Source organism: Mirounga leonina, unplaced genomic scaffold (genome assembly GCF_011800145.1).
Source record: "Mirounga leonina isolate KUSES-001 unplaced genomic scaffold, KU_Mleo_1.0 Mir_127, whole genome shotgun sequence".
Lineage (NCBI taxonomy): Eukaryota > Metazoa > Chordata > Mammalia > Carnivora > Phocidae > Mirounga > Mirounga leonina.
Window position 1 is genome coordinate 41,046,952 of NW_023270316.1, and position 20,197 is coordinate 41,067,148.

The following is a 20,197-nucleotide window of genomic DNA, read 5'->3' on the forward strand; positions in this document are numbered from 1 at the left end:
GCAAGTTGGAGTATCTATATTCTCTCTCTCTCTTTTTTTTTTTTTTTTGGAGTACCTATATTCTTATTAAAAGAAAATTGGAGTGGCTTAGACAATGAAAAGCTGGAAATTGAAATAAAAGATACTATTTACAACAGTATAAAAATGTGGAATTCTTAGGAATATATTTAACAAATATGTAGGTATATATTTGACCAAAGGCATAACTTTTACATTGACTACTACGAAACAAGCATTGCTGACAGAAATGAAAGAAGACCTAAATAAACGGAGAGATATACTATGTTAATGGGTCAGAAGACTCAGTGTAATTAAAACATTAATTCTTTCAAAATTGACCCATAGATCCAAGTCAATCCAGTTAAAATACAAGCAGGCTTATTTATAAATGTTGAAAAGCTAAAATGTATGTGGAAGTGCCATGTACCTGAAATAGTTCAAGGAATGTTGAAAAGATTAATAAAATTTTAGAACTTAAAGTACCTTACCTCAACACTTCTTATATAGCTACAGTTATAACGTTTTTGTGATATTGTACTAAAAATAGACACATAAATCAGAGGAACACAGTAGTCCCACATATATAACAGCCACTGGTTTTTGATAAGCATACTAAGGCAATTCAATTTGAAAATGATAAGTTGGTCAACAAATGGTACTGGAACAATTGGATAGCCTATGCAACACTAAAAAAAAAATGTTGGTACTTACCTTATACCATAATCAAAATTTAATTTTGGCTTTTCATGTTACATCCATATCTGTATTCATATCTTATTTGTCTCACTTTCAAGTGTATTATGGCAAATGTGCAGGGTTTTTTGTGAATAATGTGCTAGGATTTGGCAAAAGAGGAGAAAAAACAAACAAACAAGAAAAACCTTTTGAGTCTGTCCTAGAATAAATAAAACTTAATTCAGAGAAAAATAAACATAAGCGTATCATCAATATAAATGTAAGAATAAAAAATTAAATATCTAGGCAAAAATTAGGAGAAAGTTTTGATGATTTGAGCTTTGGTAATTAATTTTGAAATATGACTTAAAACATGTGAACAATAAAAGAAAAAATCAATGAATTGGATTTCATAAAAAAATGAGAATGTAAGAGACAGACATTGTCCCCTTTGTAAAGCATATTTGTAACAAAAAAATTGTATGTAGAATATATAAGGAATTACTATAACTCAATCAATAGAAAGCAAATGACCAATTTTATTAAATGGACAAAAGATTTCAATCACAAAGGAAAATATATTGATTGTAACTAATCAATCACATACGAAGGTGTCAACATCGTTAGTCAAAAAAGAATTATAAATTAAAACCACAGTTAGATTCCACTACACACGTATTTGAGTGACTAAACTTAAAATGACTGATCATACCAAGTAGAGCGAAGCTGACGCACACTACCATTGTCATGCACTGCTGGTGGGGATACAAACAGATAAGACTGCTTTGGAAAATATATCCTGGCATTCCATACACAGGTATTTACCCAAGATAAATGAGAGCATATGTCCACACAAAAAGCTGTGCAAATATGTTCATACAGGTTTGTGTGCATAATGCAAAAACTGGAAATAGCCCAAAAGTCTATTAATAGATAAATGGATAAACAAATTTTGGAGTGTTAATACTAGAGGATGCTACTCAGCAATTAAAGGAATGAAATATTGAATATATGTAACAATATGAATGTATCTCAGAAAAAGTATGCGGAGTGAAAGGAGAAACAAAAGAGTCGATTATTTTTCCATTTATATACATTTCTAGAAATAAAGATTTGTTTATTAACAACAGAAAGTGTATCAGTGGCTGCCTAGGAATGGGGGAGTGCTTGGGAAGAAAGCAATTTGGAAAAATGATAAAGAGGCGTGAGGAAAGGTTTAGAGTGTACATATATGTTCATTGTCTTGATTTTGATATGGTTTCACGGGTGAATCTAACATCAAAATTTATGAATTAGTTCACTTTTAACTATGGGTAGTTTAATCACATGTTAATTATTCAATAAAGGATTTGAAAATGTCAGTAGCTAATTGAGGCTAGGTTATTAAATTTAGAAAAATGCTCTCAAAGAATACTTCTCACTATCATACACTCTTTGTATAGACATGTGATATCTCACTAACTTCATATATGAGAATGGGATCCTTTTTTGTTTATTTATTTTTAAATAGCAGTTTAAATGTTTTATTTGGAATGTAACCTACTTGCATTTTTCCAAGAGCTTTTCCCACCCTGAGATGTGACCCCTGACAACCACCACTCACCCTTTATCATTAGCCAAACCTGAAGGTAGGAGGGTTAGACACCTGATCCAAAGGGTGCCAATGAGGAGCTTTGTCTTTTAAACTTGTATTTGGGATTGTGAAATATTTGTGCTTCTCTCTGAATGCTTGATTTGTGGGGCTTCTATATATGGTTATGCACTCAGAGAACTGGAGAAAGCTAGCCTGAAGAGAAGCAGAGAAGGGAGGACATGTTCAGAGAGGACCTGTAATAGGATGTCATTCAGCACTGCAAAGAGGACCGAGTCACATCTGCCTTGGGATGTAACTGCTTTCTAGTTCCTAGTCCAGTCTCAGGAGTATGGACTCTATCTCAGTGAACTGTAACTTATTTCTATATTTTAATAGAAATTAAATTAAATTAAATTAATTTTCTCCCCCTCTTTCTTACTTCCTCCTTCCTTCCCTCCATCCTTCTTCTGTTCTTCCTTCTGATCATTTTCTCTCTACATTTTTTCCTCTAAATAAGATTTAATAGAATTTTTATTATTTGGAAACAAAAGATCCCAAAAAAAGACTTTTAAAAATTTCACGGGGTTCATACCTTTCATCTTGAAAGCCAATTTCCTTTACTTATATGACAAGTAATAATTACATCTATGTGTGTATATATACATACATATACATATTTCATGAAATGCATAATTTCAAGTTTTAGCCATTCTCTGTCTCAATGTCAAATATTGAAATAAGAAATTGCACCATGGATTCAGAACCCTGAAACAATCACTAAATAAAACCTGGTAAAAATGACCTGGGAAAGAAAGTTTTTAAAAATACCCCTCATGCAGAAATGTATGTGTTTTGTTCTTTCTCACTGGGTTGTGATGGAAGAAAGGGAGCAATTTGTTTTAAGAAAGCTGAAGAGGTGATTTATGTCCATTTTAGACCAATGTGGGTGAATTCGGTCCTCAATATTCATAAACCAGCCTGTGATCAGTAGCACAACCTGCTTGACAAACTTTGAGGAAGCTGAAAAGGCCAATGTTCGACACTTTTTTGTGCAGAGAACTGATTTAGTCTTTGCTTTTCTTAGCAGGTGTTGACACTATCATTTTTATTAGGAATTTGATGAAAACATATTGGATGACCTTTCACACATGCTGATGATGTATGACCTTTTTTCAAGCCTTTTTCCCTTCCTCCCCAAACAGGATTTGAGAAGCTATAAGCTACCTCCCAATTTCAGCTTTCTCTTTTATGGATCTGTCCCTGAGGCTACATGACAGTTTTGCTGAAATTGAGCCAATGCATCTCAGATGATCACACACAGGGTGGTCTGTCTGCTGCTTTCACTTTCCAAACATCCGTGACTATGTGAAATTGTTTTGTGTTGTGCTAAGAGTACCTCTGCCCAAATGCCTGTGGCTTTTCTATCTCACCTTAACCCTTCAACAGCTGTTTGGGATTCTCTCCCAGTCATTGCCACCTTTACCGTAAGAAAAATCCCCACTATTGAAGATTCTTTCTTCTAATCCTACTTGCTAAGTTATTCAGCTGAATGGCATGAGCCTTATCTTTTTTTCATCTTTATATTCCTTGTATCTTGTAAAAATGTGATGTTTTGTACAAAAAGAGGCACAGAATAAATGCTTGATATAGTTTAATGAATTCTTGATTTTGGATATGAAGAGGGGAGGAATCTTTTTTCTTCCCAACTTCTTTTCTATTTTTCAAAATTTCCTGGTGAGGAGCAAAGATGATTCAGGATTCATTGAGATTTAAAAGGCCAATTCTTTCTATATATGTTTGATGATCACCTGGTTGCTGTCTGAACAAGCTGGCAGATTATAAACATGAACTAGAATGTACTAAAAAAAAAACCCACGCACTAATTCTTGGAGACAATATGATCAACTTAACAAAGATTTGGAAGTTAGAAGATCCAGATATTAAACCAGACTCTGACAACAATCTGTTTTGTCTTGATGTACCCTATAAACATAATTTTGGTATGCCCTGTGCAATTTAGAATCTTGCCACAAAAATGCCCACTAAAATTTTCTGGGTCACTCCTCCTTTTGGAATAATTTCCCTTAATCTAAGATATATATATATATTTTTCCTCCCATAAAGGCCACTTATATAGCCTCCATTTAGCCTCATAGAAAAACCATGCTTCCTGGCATTAGAACAACAGAAAAATTTGTAAAGAACAGATGTTTATATGTCCACCCTGAAATAGTCTAATATGTCTGTTAATATGCACTAGATTATTAGAATTAATTAAAGCAGTGTTACAACATAGGGAAAGAACATTAAACATACAGCAAGAATATGAAAGAAACCGACTTCAAAATTTTGGACATGCTTCCAGAAAGGGATGTTATGGAAGTTTCCCTGAGGAAGTGAGGGGTTTGTTAGTTCTGAAGAATGAGTTCGAACTGGCCAGGAAGGTGGGCAGTATGCTAGGGAGATGAATCAGCATGTACAAAGATTCTCTGTGGCTAGATGGAGCAACTCAAAGATAGTCTGCAGCTCTGGAGCTCAGAAAAAAGGAGAGTATGGAGTGTGATGAGGTTGAAAATGTAAGTGGAGGCCAAGCCTTGCTAGACTTGAGGTCTTCTCACAAGCAATGGAAAGGATGGAAGAGTTTTTAGTAAGACAATGAGATGATCAGGGTACATTAAAAGTAGAGAATACGCTGAAAAAGAGCAAAAAAAAAAATGCAAAGAGATTACTTGGGAGACGATATAAGTAAGCTATGTGAAAATGCCGGTAGCCTTATTCAAGAGCAAGGATGATGTACCACAGGGGCGATTTCCCAACTCTTTCCCCAGTTACCTATTGAATGTTATCTATTGAATGGGTTCCAACTAATGGCTTTGAGCAGAAGGGATATGAGCCACTTCTGGGAGTAGCTGATTAAAAAAAATCCAGCATGTACCCTCTATGCTCTCACCCTTTTACCAGTGTGAGACAGATGCAGTAAAGTCATAGGAAAGCACAAGGCCAGATGACAGAAGGAGAACCATTGCATGGGAGGGAGCCAACCACAACCAGGTATATCCCATCTTGGAATATTTTCTGAACGAAATGCTTTTTTTTTTGTTGGTTTGAGCTATTACACATCAGGCAGGTATTTGTTACAGAAATCTAAGTACTCTCACTATTACAGATATTTAGTGAATGTTGTAGAATAGGCAGGGCTCAAAAATTGCTCAGTTGGAGTTGACAGGATATAATCATGTGTGCTGAGAGATTAAAGCAAGGGCTCTGGAGTCAGATTACTTGGGTTCATAGCTCATCTCAGCAACTTCCTAATTATTTGACCTTGAGCAAGTTACACAATTTCTCTATAAATCACTTTAAATCTTTAAGTTCTGATTACATTAATAACCCAGGTTATGGAGTGGTAAAAAAGAATACATGAAAGTACATAAAGTGATAAGAATATCATCAAGTATATAGAAAGTATCCTGCACAAGAGGCTAATACCATTTATATCAATATATTAATGTTTTATTAATATAACATTGATATATTGGATATTGTTATCAGCATCATTAGAGGGGAATCTGATTAAGAGATAGAGGTCAGGGCGCCTGGGTGGCTCAGTTGGTTAAGCGACTGCCTTCGGCTCAGGTCATGATCCTGGAGTCCCTGGATCGAGTCCCGCATCGGGCTCCCTGCTCGGCAGGGAGTCTGCTTCTCCCTCCGACCCTCCCCCCTTTCGTGCTCTCGCTCTGTCAGTCTCTCTCTCTCAAATAAATAAATAAAATCTTTAAAAAAAAAAAAAAGAGATAGAGGTCACAGGGAAATTCTTTGGAGTCTTAAGTCGGATCTGCCTTTAGATAACCAAGCAGCGATGTCAATAGGCAATTGGGATGTAGAGGTTTGGCACTCAAAAGAAAGGTATAGAATAGAGATATAAACTTGGGAGTATTTTGTAAGCATTTGATCATTAAAGGCAGGTGTATGGATGAGTATGTCTAAGTATATAGAAAAGAGGGGCGCCTGGGTGACACAGTCATTAAGCGTCTGCCTTTGGCTCAGGTTATGAACCCAGGGTCCTGGGATTGAGCCCCGCATCGGGCTCTCTGCTTGGCGGGAGCTCCCTCTCCCACTCCCCCTCTCCCACTCCCACTCCCCCTCTCCCACTTCCCCTGCTTGTGTTCCCTCTCTCGCTCTGTCTCTCTCTGTCAAATAAATAAATAAAATATTTTTTTTAAAAAGTATATAGAAAAGAAAAAAAATAGAGAATTAAGTCTTGGGCTGATCTTGAGGAATTACAACATTTCATGAGAGAACTAAGAAGGATTAGTTTGCAAGGGACCTGAGGAAACAGGCCATAAAGCTATTGTCACAGAAGCTAAGGAAAGTGTTGCATTGCAAGAGAAAGGAAATTCTCAATGATATTAAATTCTGCTCAGGGGTCGAATAAGGTTAATTACTTGATATTGATTTACAGACTTGATTTGAGCCTCAGTTTTTAGGTTTAAATAGTTTCTGATTTTTCTCTTTAACTGAAGAATTATTTAATTGTATTTTATTTTTATAGATACATAGTTTTATGATTGTTAGTTTTTAATTTGTCCTTTCTCATTGACATTTAGTATTTTATATTTGGTCATGAAGTATGATATTGTTTCTTTTGGACTTTATTTAAGGCTCCTTTGGGGTAGCATTATGACCTGATATTTGCTGAATTTTGTCAAGTTTCAAGTGTGCATGTTAAGAATAAATATATTCATATTGTTGGTGTAAATATATAGCTACTAATTCTAGCTAATTATTATTTATTCTAATTCTCAATAATTTTGCTTATCTTTTGTCTGTCACCAAATCTACCAATTTTTGAGAAACATGTGCTAAAACTTCCAACTACATTTAATGAATTACATTGCCCTTTTTAATATATATTCATGGTCATTGTATTTTATGGAGCAGATCTTTCTTTTACCAATATTTAAAATCCCACTTTTCCCTGATGATTTCTGTTTTTCTTGAATTTTGTTTTTCTCTCATGTTAATTTGTTATCCCAGGTAAAATCCTGCTTGGGTGGGAGGATGAGGCAGAGATACAGCTCAGTTCCAACAGCTTCTCTCACAAGCTCACATCCAATGTCTTACACCCGTTTATTTCCCATTAATGGATTTTGCCTGGCAGGGAAGTGTCTGTATTTTCCACATAGATTTTCCCCTTGGTTGTACTGTTCCATGGTGATGGGCTCAGGAAGGAGTGTCAAGGGCAGACTCAGTGATGTCCTTTTGGTTACAACAACCTCATAAAATAATATTAGTGTCCCCCTCTCTGAATCCATCCCTCTGAGAGCTGGAGTTCCATTGTTCTGCCTCTCAGTGGTGAAAAGATAAAAAAGGAGGAACTTAGTGTAAAGCGAGAGTCCAACATTTGCATAACAAAAAGTCTCACCTCGCATGTTCCCAGAGACCACAATAGTCCCTCCACTGCTCTGGCCTGACATTTTCTGCCTCTGTGACACTCCCATTTCCTTAGTATTTTTTCACAAAAATTTTGTATGAGTATCTCAACTCTGTCAGGCTCCCACCTCCAGCATCTCTAGGGTTACACTGGAAAGAGGGATTCAGCAGCCCACATTAGTTTGTCATCTTATTAAGAACCAGAAGTCAATTTTGATATACTGTAGAAATCTAATTCTTCAAACTGACAAATTGATATTTAAATCAGGCTATTGTAATAATCCTCAAGCAGATTGCATTGCAGGTGTCTAAAAATCTTAGAAATAACCTCTTCTAACAAGCAGTATGCTGTATATCATCCAAAATGAGAAAGTAAGGATACATGCTTTAAAAAGTGCATATATAAACTTTTACAAAGGTGAAATATACACAAAAACCAGGCTTAGATTCAGATGTTGGCCCGGGCTTAGGTTACTCTTAGGCCTCAGGGTACAGGGACTTTATTATCATTGTTTCTGATTCATTCAATCTATTACTCAAAAAAAAAAACAAAAACAAAAACAAAAAAAACCCAAGCAAACAAAAAAGTAAAACAAGAACAAAAGCTAGTGAAGAACCTAAATACATTCATGTAGCTACAAAGATTATTTTCTGACCAGCCCAGTTTTAAAGAGATGTATATAGGATAGCAGTTTGTGATGTATAACCAAAGACAAATTAGCAGCATGGACTTTAAGAACAGATTCCAGAAAATCTGAACTTAAAATGACAGAATGCAGCAAATGCTAATATCCTTTAAGAAGTCCCTTTTGTGAAGCATGTTATGGAAAAAAGGAGGAGAAGAAGAGGAAGAAGAAGAGGAAGAAGAAGAAGAAGACAAAGAAGAAGAAGAAGAGAAAGAAGAAGAAAAAGACAAAGAAGAAGAAAAAGAAGACAAAGAAGAAGAAGAAGACAAAAAAGAAGAAGGAGGAGGAGGGAGGAGGAGGAAGGGGAAGAGGAAGAAGAAGAACTAGAAAGTGTAGGACCATTGATTGTTGGGACAAATAATAGCCAACTAGAGATGATATAGAAAGAATAAAAGCAGGTCATCTTCAAATGTGCTTTTATATTTTCTATTAAGAATACTGTTTCAAACTGGAAAAACTAGAATAAACATGGACAAAGGAATTGAAATTCCCAAGTCTGTGAGGAGATAGTTACATTAAATGAGATCATTTCTATGGCCCTAGATAAGTCTCAATTCAGAGTACTTGCACACACACACACACTAATCAACTAAAATCTGCTCTATCTGAGTAAACTCTGTAGTCCTTGCAGATCAGCAAAAAATTTCACAACAGGGAAGACTGATCAGATGGAGAAATCATGATTGCTCATAACTTGGGAGACCAGCAACATTAGCAGTAAGTTGGTTGGGGGTGAGCAGGGAGCAATAGGCCTGCCAAACACATATCAGTAGAATTTCATTTTTAAGTCAGTTTCTAAGTCAGTAAACATTTCTTGGATGTCAGTCACAATTTCATTTTTTTTTTAGGGTTTCAAATAGAAGTATCACTATAAATAAAGTCAATGACATTTGGCCCTTAGGAATAAAATTTTGTCCCTGACCTCAAATATCTCACAATTTGTGAAGGCAAAAAAATAAAAATAAAATAAGTGTTTATAATACAGGGAGATACACATTGTATAAATGACATCTCCATAAAATATTTCAAGCTCATCTTTTAAATCTTCTGTACAGGGAGGGGGGAAAGATGGCGGAGGAGTAGGGGACCCTATTTCAACTGGTCCCCAGAATTGAGCTGGATATCTACCAGACCACTCTGAGCACCCACGAAACCAGCCTGAGATGTAAGAAGATCTGGATCTCTACAAACAGAATATCGCAGGCGGTTGGTTTTGAGGTACGAAGTGGAGAGCCGTGATCCTGCAGGCAGATATCGGAGGATAAATGGCAGCGGGAGGGAGCCTGGCCGTGGGGATCCTACACCGCTGGTGAGTGACAGCCTTGCACGCTGCGGACGGGGCACAGACTCGCAGACCGGTAGCTTCGGGAAAGGACTTTAGGGCAGCCTCCCGGGTGGAAACCAAACCGGTGGGGTCGCGCGCACACGAACTGCAGCCGCTGGACAGAAACTGGAGTAACGGTCGCGCCCACATGAACTGCAGCCTCTGAGTCGGAAACCCAGTACACCAGGGTCCCGCTGGTGAACTGCAACCCTCGGGGTGGAAACCCTGAGCGGCGGAGTTGCGCGCACGCGAACTGCAGTCCCGGGGACAGAACCCCAAGTGGCGAGTCGCATGTGCATGAACTGGGAGTGGCCAGCGGTTTTAGAAGCACAAAGGGCAGAGACGAGCCCTGACCTGGAGGTGCAACTGGGAGCACTGTGGAGGGGCGCACAACCCAGGACGCTGTAGTTTATAGCAGTATGGACAGAAACCGAGACGGTGTGGCCTGGAGAGCTCACTGAAGAACAGACTGAGGTCTCTCTGCTCTGAGGCAGAGGGTTGGAAACGGTCTCTTCTGCTCCGACTTGCAGAAGAGACGTGGAAAGCCACCAGGGAAAGGCGCCAGAGAACAAAAGCCCCAAAGACTGATTCCCACTGAGCCCATCCTCCGCCACAGGGGCTCAGGGCAACTCTGCCCAAACAGGGTTGCCTGAGTAACAGCACAACAGGCCCCTCCCCCAGAAGACAGGCTGGGAAAATAAGAGGCCAGCAACCCTAAGGTCCCAAGAAAACAGGTGCATCTTGCTGGGTTCTGGTCAATAATTTGGACTCTATACATTCCCTCAAACACCCATCAACAGAATGACTAGGAGGAGGAGCCCCCAAAACAGAAAACACTGAGAGATTATGACTTATGCTGCAGATTTACAAATGGATGCAGATATAACCAAGATGTTGGAGATGGAATTCAGGCTAGCAATTGTGAAGACAATGGGTAGAATGGAGAAATCAATTAATGGCAACATAGAGTCTCTAAGGGCAGAAATAAAAGGGGAATTGGCAGAACTTAAAAATGCTATCAATGAGATCCCATCCAATCTAGATAATCTAACAGCTAGGGTAACTGAGACAGAAGAGAGAATAAGCGATCTGGAAGACAGTATAATAGATAAAAAGGGAAAAGAGGAGGCCAGGGAAAAACAACTCAGAATCCATGAAAATAGAATCAGAGAAATAAGTGACACCATGAGGCGTTCCAATGTCAGAATCATTGGAATCCCGGAGGGAGTGGAGAGACAGAGAGGGCTAGAAGATGTATTTGAGCAAATTGTAGCTGAGAACTTCCCTAATCTGGGGAATGAAACAAACATTCGAGTCCTAGAGGCAGAGAGGACCCCTCCTAAGATCAAGGAAAACAGGCCAACACCCTGGCATGTAATAGTAAAACTTGCAAATCTTAGAACCAAGGAAACCATCTTAAGGGCAGTTAGGGGGAAGAGATTCCTTACGTACAGAGGGAGGAACGTCAGAATAACGTCAGACCTATCGGCAGAGACCTGGCAAGCCAGAAAGGCCTGGCAAGACATATTCAGGGTACTAAATAAGAAGAACATGCAGCCAAGAATACTTTATCCGGCAAGGCTTTCATTTAGAATGGATGGAGAGATGCAGAGCTTCCATGACTGGCAGAAGTTGAAAGAATATGTGACCACTAAGCCGGCCCTGCAAGAAATATTAAGGGGGGTTCTATAAAAGGAGAAAGACCCCAAGAGTGATCTACAACAGAAAGTTGAGATCCCCTGAGTAACAGTGCTGCAGGCCCCTCCCGCAGAAGAAACAATGTCTTCACAGGCAACATGATGACAATTAATTCATATCTTTCAATAATCACTCTCAACGTGAATGGCCTAAACGCTCCCATAAAACAGCACAGGGTTGCAGACTGGATAAAAAGACAGGACCCATCCATATGCTGTCTACAAGAGACTCATTTTGAACCTAAAGATACATCCAGACTGAAAGTGAAAGGATGGAGATCCATCTTCCATGCCAGCAGACCTCAAACGAAAGCTGGGGTAGCAATTCTTATATCAGACAAATTAGATTTTAAACTAAAGTCTGTAATAAGAGACACAGAAGGACACTATATCATTCTTAAAGGGTCTATCCAACAAGGAGATCTAACAATTGTAAATATCTATGCCCCCAACATGGGAGCAGCCATCTACAGAAGCCAACTGTTAACCAAAATAAAGAGTCATATTGATAACAATACGTTAATTGTAGGAGACCTCAATACTCCACTCTCAGCAATGGACAGATCATCTCAGCAGAAAATCAACAAGGAAACAAGAGCTTTGAATGATACATTGGACCAAATGGACCTCATAGATATTTACAGAACATTCCACCCTAAAACAACAGAATACTCATTCTTCTCGAGCACACATGGAACTTTCTCCAGAATAGACCACATCCTGGGTCACAAATCAGGTCTCAACCGATACCAAAAGATTGACATTATTCCCTGCATATTCTCAGACCACAATGCTCTAAAACTGGAACTCAATCACAAGAAAAAATTTGACAGAAATTCACACACTTGGAAGCTAAAGACCACTCTGCTCAAGAATGTTTGGGTCAACCAAGAAATCAAAGAAGAACTTAAACAATTCATGGAAATCAATAAGAACAAAAACACATTTGTCCAAAACCTATGGGATACTGCAAAGGCGGTTCTAAGGGGGAAATACATAGCCATCCAAGCCTCACTCAAAAAAATAGAAAAATCCCGAATTCACCAACTAACTCTACACTTTAAAGAACTAGAGAAAAAGCAACAAACAACGCCTAAGCCATGCATTAGAAGATAAATAATTAAAATTAGAGCAGAAATCAATGAATTAGAAACCAGAAACACAGTAGATCAGATCAACAAAACTAGAAGTTGGTTCTTTGAAAGAATTAATAAGATTGATAAACCACTGGCCAGACTTATCCAAAAGAAGAGAGAAAGGACCCAAATTAATATAATTATGAATGAAAGGGGAGAGATCATGACTAACACCAAGGAAATAGAAACAATTATTAGAAATTATTAACAACAACTATATGCCAATAAACTGAGCAATCTGGATGAAATGGAGGCCTTCCTGGAAACCTATAAGCTGCCAAGACTGAAACAGGAAGAAATTGACAACCTGAATAGGCCAATAACCAGTAAAGAGATTGAAGCAGTGATCAAAAACCTCCCAAAAACCAAGAGTCCAGGGCCTGATGGATTCCCTGGGGAATTCTACCAAACATTCAACGAAGAAATAATACCTATTCTATGGAAGCTGTTTCAAAAAATAGAAACAGAAGCAAAACTTCCAAACTCATTCTATGAGACCAGCATTACCTTAATCCCCAAACCAGGCAAACACCCCATCAAAAAGGAGAATTTCGGACCAATATCCCTGATGAATATGGATTCCAAAATCCTCAACAAAATCCTAGCTAATAGGATCCAACAATACATTAAAAGGATCATCCACCACGACCAAGTGGGATTTATCCCTGGGATGCAAGGCTGGTTCAACATTCGCAAATCAATCAATGTGATAGAACACATTAATAAGAGGAGGGAGAAGAACCATATGGTCCTCTCAATTGATGCAGAAAAAGCATTTGACAAAATACAACATCCTTTCCTGATTAAAACTCTCCAGAGTATAGGGATAGAGGGAACATTCCTCAAGCTCATAAAATCCATCTATGAAAAACCCACAGCGAATATCATCCTCAATGGGGAAAAGTTGAGAGCCTTTCCCTTAAGATCAGGAACACGTCAAGGGTGCCCACTCTCACCACTGTTGTTCAACATAGTACTAGAAGTCCTAGCAAAGGAATCAGACAACAAAAAGAAATAAAAGGTATTCAAATTGGCAAGAAGAAGTCAAACTCTCTTTTCGCAGACGACATGATACTTTATGTGGAAAACCCAAAAGACTCCATCCCCAAATTACTAGAACTCATCCAGCAATTCAGTAATGTGGCAGGATACAAAATCAATGCACAGAAATCAGGTGCTTTCTTATACACTAACAGCGCAACTGTAGAAAGAGAAATTAAAGAAACAATTCCATTTACAATAGCACCAAAAACCATAAGATACCTCGGAATAAACCTAACCAAAGAGGTAAAGGATCTATACTCTAGGAACTACAAAACACTCATGAAAGAAATTGAAGAAGACACAAAAAGATGGAAAAATATTCCATGCTCATGGATCGGAAGAATAAACATTGTTAAAATGTCTATGCTACCCAGAGCAATCTATACCTTCAATGCCATCCCGATCAAAATTCCAATCACATTTTTCAAAGTGCTGGAACAAACAATCCTAAAATTTGTATGGAATCAGAAAAGACCCCGAATCGCCAAGGAGATGTTGAAAAAGAAAAACAAAGTTGGGGGCATCACGTTGCCCGGTTTCAAGCTTTATTACAAATCAGTGATCACCAAGACAGCATGGTACTGGCACAAAAACAGACATATAGACCAATGGAACAGAATAGAGAACCCAGATATGGACCCTCAACTCTATGGTCAAATAATCTTTGACAAAGCAGGAAAAGACATGCAATGGAAAAAAGACAGTCTCTTCAATAAATGGTGCTGGGAAAATTGGACAGCCACATGCAGAAGAATGAAACTTGACCATTCTCTAACACCATTCACAAAGATAAACTCAAAGTGGATGAAAGACCTCAATGTGAGACAGGAATCCATCAAAATCCTAGAGGAGAACATAGGCAGGAACCTCTTTGACATCGGCCACAGCAACTTCTTTAAAGATACATCTCCAAAGGCTAGTGAAACAAAAGCAAAAATGAACTTTTGGGACTTCATCAAGATAAAAAGCTTCTGCACAGCAAAGGAAACAGTCAACAAAACAAAGAGGCAACCCACAGAGAGGGAGAAGATATTTGCAAATGACACTACAGATAAAGGGCTGGTATCCAAGATCTATAAAGAACTTCTCAAACTCAACACCCAAAAAACAAATAATCAAGTCAAAAAGTGGGCAGAAGATATGTACAGACACTTCTCTGAAGAAGACATACAAATGGCTAACAGACACATGAAAAAATGTTCATCATCGTTAGCCATCAGGGAAATCCAAATCAAAACCACACTGAGATACCACCTTACACCAGTTAGAATGGCAAAAATGGACAGGGAAAGAAACAACAAATGTTGGAGATGTTGTGGAGAAAGGGGAACCCTCTTACACTGTTGGTGGGAATGCAAGTTGGTACAGCCACTTTGGAAAACAGTGTGGAGGTTCCTCAAAAATTTAAAAATAGAGCTACCCTATGACCCAGCAATTGCACTACTAGGTATTTACCCCAAAGACACAGATGTAGTGAAAAGAAGGGCCATATGCACCCCAATGTTCATAGCAGCAATGTCCACAATAGCCAAACTGTGGAAAGAGCCAAGATGCCCTTCAACAGATGATGGATAAAGAAGATGTGGTCCATATATACAATGGAATATTACTCAGCCATCAGAAAAGATGAATACCCAACTTTTACATCAATGTGGGTGGGACTGGAGGAGATTATGCTAAGTGAAATAAGTCAAGCAGAGAAAGTCAATTATCATATGGTTTCACTTATTTGTGGAACATAAGGAATAACATGGAGGACATTAGGAGAAGGAAGGGAAAAATGGGCGGGGGGAATTGGAGGGAGAGGTGAACCATGAGAGACTATGGACCTGAGAAACAAACAGGGTTTTAGAGGGGAGGGGGAAGGGGGTATTGGTTAGCCTGGTGATGGGTATTAAGGAGGGCACGTACTGCATGGAGCACTGGGTGTTATCGAAAACAATGGATCGTGGATCACTACATCAAAAACTAATGATGTATTGTATGGTGACTAAATAAAATTAAAAAAAAATCTTCTGTACATAGTGGGGAGACATTAAATTATTTTAAGTACAGATGTATTTAGAAAGATAACTGGAGCTATTATGAAAATGGTGACTAAATTTCACTTTCAGTTTATCCTATAAGACAATTTTTTAGAGCATGTTTCCACAGGGGCTTCAAAGGGCTTCAGTAAAATTTGGGTTCACTTGTTCTTTTAAAATACAAAGTCAACTCTTGATTATTCTTGACTAGATTGTAAATTAACTGGGATTAAGAACTAAGCTCATCCCGTAGACAACTGGATTCTATTCTCTCATTATGTAGGTTTTTCCCTTGTATTGTATTAACTAACTCCCAAATCAATATCTCTAAGTCCAGAGCTCCCCTAAAATCTGGATCCATACATACAACTTTAGCTGAACATTTCTACTTGGAACACTCATTGATCTTCAAAACCCAAGATTTTCCAAACTGAGGCTATTATCCTCTTTAAAAACTAGTACGTTCTTATAAGTTCCTTATTCTTGAAAAATGAATAGTACTCCTATCCACTCTGGCTAGAAACAAGACTTAGTTTGAGATCTGTCTCTTTTGTTCCCTCCAGATGACTGGGTGTCAGCTCTCTACAAGTTTTTATTAACTATTTGTTATTGTTTTAGGCACAGGGGATATTTTTTTTTAATTTTTTATTCTTATGTTAATCCCCATACATTACATCATTAGTTTTAGATGAAGTGTTCCATGATTCATTGTTTGTGCATAACACCCAGTGCTCCATGCAGAATGTGCCCTCCTCAATACCCACCACCGGGCTAACCCATCCTCCCACCCCCCTCCCCTCTAGAACCCTGTTTGTTTTTCAGAGTCCATCGTCTCTCATGGTTCGTCTCCCCCTCCGATTTCCCCCGCTTCATTCTTCCCCTCCCGCTACCTTTTTCTTCTTTTTTTTTTTTCTCAACATATATTGCATTATTTGTTTCAGAGGTACAGATCTGAGATTCAACAGTCTTGCACAATTCACAGCGCTTACCAGAGCACATACCCTCCCCAGTGTCTATCACCCAGTCACCCCATCCCTCCCACCCCACCCCCCACTCTAACAACCCTCAGTTTGATTCCTGCGATTAAGAATTCCTCATATCAGTGAGATCATATGATACATGTCTTTCTCTTTTTGACTTATTTCACTCAACATAATACCCTCCAGTTCCATCCACGTCGTTGCAAATGGCAAGATCCCATTCCTTTTGATGGCTGCATAATATTCCATTGTATATATATACCACTTCTTCTTTATCCATTCATCTGTCGATGGACATCTTGGCTCTTTCCATAGTTTGGCTATTGTGGACATTGCTGCTATAAACATCGGGGTGCACGTACCCCTTCGGATCCCTACTTTTGTATCTTTGGGGTAAATACCCAGTAGTGCAATTGCTGGATCATAGGGTAGCTCTATTTTCAACTTTTTGAGGAACCTCCATACAGTTTTCCAGAGTGGCTGCACCAGCTTGCATTCCCACCAACAGTGTAGGAGGGTTCCACAGGGGATATTTTTAAATTCAATTATTTGTGTGGATCATTAGCAGACATCATTTTTACATAATGCAACCATTTTCTATAAATAGTTTACTTTTAGGAAGGAAATGATTTTATTCTTTTCCATTCAATCAAATATGTCATTATAATCCATGTGGCCTGCACGCAAGTATAAGTTTGAGAGCATCTGCTCTATCTGAGCACACAACAGGGGGTAGAACTCAAATGAAAAAGTGAATTCATAGCATGCTGTGTATGATATTATTAAACTAATTTTAGTGACTCATTGTACTCTTCTTAAAAAATATTATTAAATAAAATTGTGCATAAAAAAGTTATACTTAAATGGTCATTATGATCAGCTTTATATAATGGGTGTTCTCTTTAGGTATCATGTACAAAGAAGTTTCTTTGCTTTAAAATGTAAAAGAAGGGGTGCTTGGGTGGCCCAGTCGTTAAGCGTCTGCCTTCAGCTCAGGTCATGATCCCAGGGTCCTGGGATCGAGCCCCTCATGGGGCTCCCTACTTGGCAGGAAGCCTGCTTCTCCTTCTCCCACTCCCCCTGCTTGTGTTCCCTCTTTCACTGTCTCTCTCGGTCCATCAAGTAAATAAATAAAATCTTTAAAAATAATAATAATAAAATGTAAAAGAAAAAATTCATTCTGAATTGCTTAACTTTTTAACAAATGCATCAAAGTAATTACGACATTCTAAATGCTACTGATGAAATCCTGCTCCATGCTACAACATGAAACTTGAAGGATATTATGCTAAGTGAAATAAGCCAGTCACAAAAAGACAAATACTGCATGACTCCACTTAAAGGAGGTACCTAAAGTAGCCAAATGCTTAGAAACAGAAAGTAGAATGGTGGTTTCCCGAGGTGAGGGAGAGGGAGCGGGGGGAATGGGTTTAGAGCTTGCTTTGCAAGATAAAAAAGTTTGAGATCTGCTGCACAGCAAAGTGCATATAGCTAAGCCACCATACTCTACACTTAAAAGTGGTTAGGATGATAAATTTTGTATGATGTATTTTTTTAATACAACAAAATAAGAAACAATTAGAAAACAAAACATAAAAAAGGGGGGGGGCTTCAGAAAGTGGCAGTTCGAGAGCCCCCCCCCTTACCCCCCAGCGCATGCGCCGGTGGGAGGTCCCAGCCTAGGGTCCCGGTGGATCGCAAGGCAAGATGCCCCGGCAAAGCTTGGAAAACCCGTCGGCTCAAACCAGACAACTGCAAGATACTGTCACAAATGTGAAGCATTGTCGAGAGCGGTGCCAAATCCTCGCTGCCTATGTGCGGAAAACTGCCAGACTGTGAGACGAAGCCGACCTACTGGTGAATGAAATGAACGTGTACGCCTCTACAGAGTTCCCACATTTAAAGCAGGGCCGGAAAAGTGTGAAGAGTTTCCCAAACTGCAGGATTATCGACAAGAAGAGATTGAAAGATTTGAAGAAGTGGTTGAACCTTTGAAAGCTTATTGGAGCAGTTGTAAAAATGAAAGGAGATGACCTCGAAGTGACATTGACAGCAAGGAGTAGAGAAGCTAAACAGTTAACTCAGGAAGAACTTGTCAGCGAAACCCTGATGTTAGACATTTTGTTTCGCAGGAAGAAACCAAACTGCAGAGAGTTGCAATGGATGCTACCTGAACAACTCGCCTTCTGGAGGAAAATATTGACAATTTTGAAAAGCAGAAAATAAAGGATATAAAGACTGTATTTTCAGAATTTATCATTATCAGAATGTTATTTCTTGGCAAAGCATTAAAGGCCTACACTGCTGCCTACCAAAACATACAAAAGATTGATGAGGATTTAGAGGTTTTCCAAAATTCTCTGTATCCCCCGGATTCTTCATCCGGTTTAGATAGCGTAAAAGCAAATTCAAATGGCCCCTTCCAAGATCCCTGTCAGCTAAGTGTGTATCTGGAACAGGACAGTTTTCCACCTGTGCACTAAGAAAGGATCAACAAGCAGAAGATGGTGAAGAGGACAAAGATTTGGACGTTACAGAAGAGGAAAATTAATTGTCTTCCATAAACTTCACGTTTCCATTTGCATCTTAAATGACTTGGCATGCAGAATTACTGAATCGTTACACTTTATACTGGTTTCATATATGTTAAACCTCAAAATGAAATCCTACTGGAAATGCAAATTAAAGGAAATTTATGCTCGCCGGAAACGAAGGTTTTAAAAAATATTACACACCAATCATTTCTCTTTTTTTTAGATTTTTATTTATTTATTTGTCAGAGAGAGAGAGGGAGAGAGAGAGCGCGAATGGTTAAGTAGAGAGAGAAGAGACAGAGAGACTCGATCCCAGGACCCTGAGATCATGACCTGAGCTGAAGGCAGACGAGTAACCGACTGAGCCACCCAGACGTCCCACCACACCAGTCATTTCAGCACCCAATCTAGCAGTATGTGGTTTTTGTATAGGTTCCATTTTTTAAAAAAGATGATTTGCTTCAAAAGTATTTCGTATCAACACACCATACCTAGAGTTGCAATAAAAGTAGATGACAGAAAACAAGGAATCTAACAATTCCACTTGCATCTTTTGTGCTCATCACCAAGAAAGGGTCTTTAGTCATTCTGATGAAATACATACCCTATTCTGAAAAGCCTTAATCAAAAAGCCTTAATCAAAAAGACAAGGTTTTTTTACCTTTACCTTTGTTTTTCTCACTTTCATGACAACTTGAAGTTTCATTATTTGATACATAATCCACTTCTCAACAAGATTGTAATTACTTTTTTTTTTAAGATTTTATTTATTTATTTTGAGAGAGAGAGAGAATGAGAGAGAGAGAGAGCTCATGAGAGGGGGGAGGGTCAGAGGGAGAAGCAGGCTCCCCGCCGAGCAGGGAGCCCGATGCGGGACTCGATCCCGGGACTCCAGGATCATGACCTGAGCCGAAGGCAGTCGCTTAACCAACTGAGCCACCCAGGCGCCCTGTAATTACTTTTGATTAAAGGTAACAGGACACTGGGATATCAGTGTCTTAAAAGCACTATAAAGCATAAATATTAGCTTCAAAAAGAAAGGCACATTCAGCCTGATTTGGGTTTTAAAATGAAAATACTCTCATACTAAAGCA

General features: G+C 38.6%; 1 pseudogene; it reads left to right on the forward strand.

Annotated features, from left to right (window-relative positions):
• Nucleotides 1–18,261: 18,261 nt before the first annotated feature.
• Nucleotides 18,262–19,120, forward strand: LOC118009162 (annotated as a pseudogene).
• The last annotated feature ends 1,077 nt before the right edge of the window (nt 19,121–20,197 follow it).